This window comes from Carettochelys insculpta, chromosome 3 (genome assembly GCF_033958435.1).
Source record: "Carettochelys insculpta isolate YL-2023 chromosome 3, ASM3395843v1, whole genome shotgun sequence".
NCBI lineage: Eukaryota > Metazoa > Chordata > Testudines > Carettochelyidae > Carettochelys > Carettochelys insculpta.
The window spans coordinates 119264708-119273164 of NC_134139.1; positions in this window are offsets into that span (position 1 = coordinate 119264708).

Sequence of the window (8457 nt, forward strand, 5' to 3'; positions counted from 1 at the left end):
TCCTTTTTGGTCTGCCAGACTGCAAGCCCTTTTCCTTTTGTTTGAAGGCATGCTCAGTGTGTCCCTTTTTTCCCTACACTGTCACACTAGGTCCTTATACCAGCACTCTGATACATGGTGACCCAGTTTACCACAACAGTAACATACCTTGCTCCCCACTGCCTTGGGGATAGTTTCTGGGGACACTTTATGCACTGTAGGGGGTGCACTTAGGTATTGTCATGTGACCAGTTCCATGGATACCACAAGATCAGTGGCCTTCTGTAAGGGGAGATGGGCCTCTGTTAATAGGCACTTATGTATAGCTGTACTTGTGCAGGCCAGACAATAACCTGTCATTTATGACTTCATTTAACATCCCCTTAAATTCAGTGTCCCTTAAGTTTTTTCAAAGTTGCTACAAATTCTACAACTGTTTGGCTTTCTTTTTGGTCTCTTTTGTGGTTTTGGAGCATAATGTGACTCCAGGATTCCTGCAATGTCACTGCAAGGTTTAGTCCCTGGCTCCACAGGGTACAATAAACTGTAGCAGAAAGTAGGTCTTAGCCCATACAAAACGCTTAAGAATATTGGTACCTTTTCTTCCTAAAGTCATTTGCAATAACAAACAGCTCAAAATGCTCAGTATATGTGCCTATCAGGGCTGCCTCCCCACTCTGACACTCCGAGTGCAGAAAGTGGGGGCTCACCAAACCTTAAAAATACTTTGCCTGTAAAGGGCTTTGCTTTAAAAACTCCCCAAGGTCGCAGATTCCCTGACCCTGGGATGGTAGCTGCCACCATCCAAGTGAAAAACCCTTTAACCCAGGAAGACACACTTGCAGCTATCTCCCTGTGGGAGAAGCTCCAGCTCTTTATTCTTTCCTTCAGAGATCTTGGGAACAAAAAGGTGTAATCTGATAGCTGGCCTTTCAGTCTAAGGCACGAATGTATGCAGACTCTTCTCAGGACACAGGAATCAGACAATCTGCAAAGGGAAAAAACTAATCTATTCATAAACCAAGAGAAAATAACTCAGAGAATTACTTCGCTGGGATTCAGTTTAGAAGTTACAGAATACAGGGGAAAGAATCAAGTCATTATGCAAAGCCACTGGAAAAAAAATTGTCCACACTAAATTCAATAACCATAACTTGATCATATCTAACTACACATTTCCCTACTAATTACATATCTATGGCTGATTATGAGATAGGCAGGATATTTACTGGATTCATTCCAGCTGCTTAAGAGTAATCCTCTCTCCTGCAGCCACACAAAGACCCCTCAGTTAAAAAAAACCAAAACGCCCTCTTCCTCTCATTTGCTTACCTGACAACCCTCTCCTGAAATCCCTCTGTTAGGGTTAAGCCTTTCTCTGCATTCATTCAGGACAGTGCCACTGTTCTATAGTCTGCTCAAAAGGTCCAGGATCCCTGTAAGTGTAGCAATGGCTTTGTTTTTTCTCCCAGCCTCAAGGCTTCACTCCAGGCAGAGCAAAGCAGACCCTGGTGTTAATTTCAGTTTGCACCACCAGTGTTCACCTTCCTTCCGCTTCAGGGCAGCTAAAGGGTTGTTTTCTCACATTACCTTCTTCCTGAGGCAGCCCAGGAATTCCATCCTTGTTGACATTTGTTATATTGTTTGGAGTCACCAAGTTTAGGAAGAAATCAGTTGAACACAGAGAGGTACTTTCCCATTTATACCAGCTCACATGCAAGCAAGAACCAACCAAAACAGGCAGGGGCTAGCCGCCTAATGCTCTAAGTATGTTACTATGACAACCATCTGATCTATCACCACAACAACCCAATACACAACATATTGGACAAACATGACCATTCACAGGCTGTTGGTTTGAGTATTGAGTTATTAAGTACCTGACTTATCATTAATAGCCCTTATTACCACATTCAGAACTATAAACGCATCCAGACTTCATATTTTTAGCTTCACATGCAAGAATGATACATGCACAAAAATAGGATATACAGATTCAACAGACTGTGATTGTAAAATTGATACATAACATAATCTTCCTTGCATGAAACATCTTTGAGTTATGCTTATTTGTAGTCACAAGCCAATTTTATGAAGCGAGGAGAGGCTGTGACATGGGGTGTGCTGTGGAGCTTGGCAGTTGTAATATTACAACATTTCTTAAGCTCCCAAAGCTAAAACATGAGCTCTGACTAATTGCAATCACATCAGGGGGACAAACCACCTTTGCAATATATTCATGTCTGCTACTTTGCCTGAAATATTGAACAGTGGAACTGGATTTTGTTGTAGTGGTAGAGAAAATATGGAACTTGTTAATGACTGACAGGTTTCTCTGCCCACTGCTGGATGGTGCCAATGCTTGGCAGTTCTCTTGGCAATAGTTTGCTTAGGCCGATGTTTCCTCCAGCATTCACACCCCCTCAGTTTTTCCTCTGCAGCCCCTCTTGCTCTCCAGAGCCACTGCTGTTCTCTTGGTGATGGAGCCCTCCAGCCAAGTCACTCCTGCGACATCCCTTTCAGGAGAACAGTGATAATCCAAGTTCTTGTTCTCCTGCATATTTGCTGCTTCACTCCACTCTTGCAGTGTCTGGTAAAGGAACCCAGGCCCACTGTTTTGTCCAGGTTCCAGCTCCAGGACTGTACCTTGCTACCTGTTCCCGAGCCATTGTCATACCTCGTAGCCCTCCCCACTCTTCTGGGTTTGCTGATCTCCTCACTGTCTCATCCCAGAATCCCTCCCTCAACACACCTTTCTTCTGCCAGGGGCTGATTGTGGAGTCCTTCCCAGTAGTTCCCTCTACTTCCAATTTACTGCCTTTTAGAAGTCCTGTCTGTCCATCCCATCAGCTTCTCTCTAATTAGTTGCCTCCAGCCTCACACTCTCTGATTTCCAGCCTAATTAGCTGATTTGGGCCACACTTAGGGTGATAGCCAAAGTTGTGAACTGGGTGCTGGGTTTGCACCAAAGAGCCTACCAGCCTTTTTGGTCAATTTTTCAGCTCCAGCACCAGGCCCTGAAAATGGCAAGAATGCTAGCTAAGAGCAGACATGAATAAGGCAATGCTACTCAGACACTGTGTTACCCTAAGTACACTGACATAAGCCCTATACTTCTCATGGAGGTGAAGTTATTATGCCATTGGTTTACAGGTTAAGAATGTTATAAATGATAGTGGCCAAAATAAAATGATCAAAGAAAATGTTTAAGTGAAAATAAACTTCCTCCTTTCCTTTTTGCTGACCCCACATTATTAGAGAAGAGGGAGAAATATTGAAGTGGGAAATATGTGAAAGAGATTGAAAGATTGAGAGAGAACTTCAGAAATAATAAGATGGTGTGAACAAAATTCCAGTCACAGAATTAATCAAAAGGCAGCCTCCCTACTCTGGTTGTGTACAAGGACTAGTCAGAGCCCAAATAAATCATTGGGCATTGTAGTGAGCTCCTTGCATAGCTCTTACTTCGACTGCATCTGCACTCCAAGATAAAATTGAATTTATTAATATAAATTTTTTAACTCTGGAATTTATAAGTTTGAATTTGACCATCCTCACTGCCCCACATGCTCCGCACAAAGTTGACTCATTGCTGCCACACTCAAATTGGCAAACATCAACTGTTGCAGCAGTGCATTGTGGGAACCTATCCCACAGTTCCCTCATTCCCATAGCATTCTGGGTATGCTTGCCACTTTTCATTTTCCTCATTCCCCTCCTGTCTTAAGCAAGCATCCATTTTTCCTGTCAGAAGAAAGGAATAGTAGGGCATCCACAAAGATGGCAAGGTTTATGGAAATCTCTTCTATAACTGAATTTTCAACTGGCCATCCACTCACTTGAAAAAAGAGAGTTGCACAGGGGAGGGTATTTGGCTTCCCTGTTCACTATAAGGCTTCTGTGTACAGGCTGTGTTCTCAACTGGCCATCCACTGACTGTCTCCCCTCCTGTGAGTGCATCCAACCCCTGAAAATAACACAGGTGTCAGGGATTTTTAACATCCCTTGGGCATAATCGCCCCTGTGGGCCAGGGAATACAAGCCTTTGGCTACATAAAATCAGTGCAGGCACATGAAAAATCTAAAGTATCATAGGCTGCCATTTAGTTGCATCAGCAATGGTCACTTTGGGTCAGTTGGTTTTCCCAGTAACCTGAACTCATGAATAATTCATGATCAAGGATTTAAAATCCAGGCCTATGATTGGGCGGAGGTGGGAGTTTCTAGTAACTTCCACTGCCCAGAGGACCTGGTTGAGAACCACAGCTAGAATCATGAATATTTAAATTGCCTAATGAATAATGCATGAGAACACAGAATAAAAGCAGGTGCAGCACAGTGCTCTGCGGCCCTTGGGGACAGACAGGATTCTGTCACCTGTACAGGGAGGTGTTGGCCACTTGTGGCATCCACCAGCCCTCAGGCCAGCTGCTCAGGCGAAGGCTTTGCGAAGATTTGTCAGAGCAGAGCTGATCTCACCTGGGCAGAGCTGAAATCACACAGCGCCGCTCTGTCACCATGGTGCCATCGCACGCTAGCAGAGTTTTCCTTCACCACCGCTAGGAGCAGCAAGCGGCCTCATGGGGAAGTGACCGGGTGGTGAACTGGCCCATCACCGTCAGGTGGCGGGTACTGCGTACCCAGTCACGGAACCTGGGGCCGCCATCTTGTCTTCACCAACTGCTACCTACAACTCCACCAGATTGGACCTCAACTTACCTGATTGTAACTACTACTGCCGGACTTGACAAGTAATCCTGTTCACCAGCCCATGTCTTTACGTGGAGCTCACTGACACTTTTCCTATTAGACTAGTCTGGCATACCGGGACCCTCTGTGAGGGAGCGGGGGGTTGCTCCTCCGTTGTTCCCCCTCCCTGACAGGGGAGGGGAAGTACCTGGGGGCCTGACCCATGAGGCTGGGCCTGAAAGCCCAGGCTGGGATATTATTTTAGATTCTTTAGAAGCATATTTAATTAATAATTTTGTAAATATTTATTAGATATACATTTAATCAATAGTTAGCATTTTAAGTGATAGACTCCCATTTATCCTAATTGTTATCCAAGATTAAGGTGAAGGCTTAACTTCCCTTATCCCCTTTTGCCTTTTCCATCTCTATATAAAAATATATTGCAGGTGTAGGCACAGCCACCCTGCCTCCCAGATTGCTGTTCACCCTAAAGGACCTGAGGAAGAGCCTATTGCCTCCCAGGTACCCTCTAGTTAGGCCACTGGAGTAGAGGGGTCCCCCAAAGAAAGAAGAGGGACAGCCCTGACAGCCTCCTAGGCCTAACCCCTTGGGGCAGGCTAGCACCCTGGCCCCGGTAGGGAGTGAGATTAGCGACGTCACCCCTCCTCTCTAAGGGAACAGCGGAGATTTAAAACCCTAATCCTAAATAAACTCACCTATATTTATTCTCCTAACCAATTTTCTGCCTTCTGGTTAAATAAAGTTTTAAACCATCTGTCAGGAAACAATGTTTGTTGTAAATTCATAGTTAGTTGTTTAGAGTTGATACTTGTTTAACTTTACTTTGTGCTAATCTATAAAGATAGTAATTACTTTGTTTCAAATTTAGCCCTAGTCCTGGTCTCGTTGTCCTTGCCAGCCTCTTCTTTCCAGGAGGCCTTCATGGGGTTTGGAGTGTACTGGGGTGGCGCTCTCCTGTCTTGGGATTGCAGCAGGGTTCTGGTTTGGGTCCTAGGATCTGTGCATTCAGAGGTTCACGTCCTCCGTGTGGAGGGTTTCATTTTAATCACATCTAAAATCTGTCCGCTAAGAGAAACCCCGTCCACAGGGACCCTGAAAAGCTTGAAGAAAGAGCTGATGATAAAGTTTCTGTAAAATGAGAGTTGCTGAGGGAATGGTATTTGGCTTTCCAGTGCTCTGTAAGGCTTCTCTGCACAGGCTGTGTTCTCAAATGGCCATCCACTGTCACCCCTCCTGTGATTGCATCCAATCCCTGAAAATAACACAGGGACAGACTACATTCTCAACTGGCCATCCGCCCACTCTTCCCTGCATGAAAGGGTTCAAAGTCAGCAAACATAGAATAGAAAAGTCTAGGAAAAAAGATCTTTTTCTTCCCTCTGCACTACACAGACATTGCCAGCACGGGGGATGGCAGTGAAATCTCATACACTGAACTTATAATGGAAACAGGAATCTCAGCTGGCCCTCCACTCTGTGTTTTTTGGGGGTCAAACCATGAAGACAGATAGGAAATGTTAGGAAAAAGATTTTATAACAGAAATATCAAACCAGCAGGTGTCTGCAATGGGCAGAATGCCCCTGAAAATATTTTTGGTGGCAGGAGGCTGTGGTCTGCAGCTGCAGAGCCAGTTGAAATGTTGAAATAGTTGCAATAGTCCCCCCAAATATCTTAGCGGCCAGGGGAGACTTCCCCCTGGTGGCAGCAAGACCCCGAGTATTTTAGTTGCCAGGGGAGACTTCCTCTTGGTGGCAGCAAGCCCCATGGGTCCTTTGCTAGGGGCATGGGGTGCTTTCAGTGGGGAGCCAGCTGAATTAGTCCCCTTGAGTACCTTAGCTTCCAGCAGAGATTTCCACCTGGTGACAGAAAGGCTCTGAAAATATATTTGGTGGGGAGCCATTTGAAGTAGTCCCACCCAAATATCTTAGCTGCTAGGAGAGACTTCCTCCCAGCAGCATCAAGCCCCCAGAAATCTTTCCCACCCTTGAAGCCCTAACTGAGCACAAGCCAGGACATGGTGCTGCCTGGCAACATGGTCAGCACTGAATGGCAGGCATGTCCTTTTATTGGGTTGGGGGCTTCCCATGTGATGTGACTGAGCGCAGGAAAGACCCCGACTCTGTGGCACCTGTGGAGAAGGGAGGAGGATTCACGCACAAATGTAAACCGCTGAGAAGAAGTTTCTAGGCTTCTTATGTGAGCACGACCCCCACAACAGCCTTGTTGCCACGTGGTGTGGCGGGGCAGCAGCTGGCACCAGGCAGCACAGAAAACATAACAAGTGCGGAGATAGAATCACAAACTCCGTGCAGGGACTAATGTAATGAGTAGATGATCTCACAGTGCTAATAGCAAAGAACGAGAGACATTTGTCAGGCTCTCACACAAACATGAGCCCACAGCCACAAGCTTCCTGGTCTCCACTGGAAAGTCACAGTCTTCCTGTTACCTATGTAGGGAATGTGGCAGAAGGAATGCAGTGCTGCTGAAGGCTGGGAGGAATGAGTCTCCCAGAGGTCATCTGCATGAGAATGCAAAAGGTGTGCATGTGTGATACCTTTTCAGGCAAAGCCTAATGGGTAGCAAGTAAGCCATGAGAGTTGGTCTATTGTAAACATGTAGTTGTAAAATCACAATTTAAGCTGACGTTTAATGTGGGAGTTGAGAGATCTCACCAATGCTCTGGGTTGTTGTGGGGGACAGGGCAGTCGCCTTAGCTGTGTAAGACATTGATTACACAGGGCTCCCTGGTTTAAAGCATTGTGAGAGAGCAAGGGGAGGGTATGGGTTGAGCCAGCTTGCTGAGTGCCTTGGCCCTGCCTATGCCTTGGCCATGTAGCTATAAGCCTGGCTTGACTAACCCTCCCCACCTGTTAAAAGATAGAGCTGGATACTAGGGTGTTTGTGAAACCCCACACTAGAGATACCAAGAGCTGAAATCACAGAGTGGCAGCTGAGGCCACACAGAGCTGAAATCACTGGGTTCTGCCTTAGGGCAATTCCAAGCAGTGGGGTTAGGACCGGCGGACAACAGCAGGACCAGCGGGCGGCTGGTAGGAGCGGTGGCGGTGGCGGTAGATGACGGCGACCAGCGGGCGGCCGGTAGGAGCGGCGGTGACCGGCGGGCGGCCGGTAGGAGCGGCCGGTAGGAGCGGCGTCGGTAGACGACGGCGACTGGCAGACGGCTGGTGACAGCAAGGGGAGGCTACAGAGAAGTGGACAGCTAGTATTGCCCTGGTGATGTATCTGTGGGCTTTGAGTTTGGGACTGCACCGCAGAGGGTACACCCTGTAACTGTGTGTGTGTGGAAAAGGGCCAAGAGCCCCAGCAAGAGACTGGGTTCTACTGCATATGGGGATGGTATCTGGGTAAAAGGGGTTTTGTCTCTTCTGTGCTGAGATATACTGCATCTGTCGCTGTAACCTTGGGGTAGGTTACGGTCATTAAACAAGCCATTTCTATCTCAGACTCTGTGCTTGCGGGGCGGGGGAGAACCGCCTTACAGGCACCCAGCACGGGGGTGAAATTGTCCCAGGCCACTGGGTGGGGGCTCGAGCCGGCTGATTGTATCCTTGATAGGAAAACCCCACAAGAGTTGAACCCGGCCCTTCTGGCAGGCATCTGGCGTTAACAGAAGGGTTACACCTAATTCCTGTGCACCTAGAGAGCAGCGGCCAGATCGAAGCACTGAGGGGCATTGTGGGTTACATAATGGCTAATAAATTTGATTTGAAGATGTGGCACTTCCACATTGGCCTTTAATG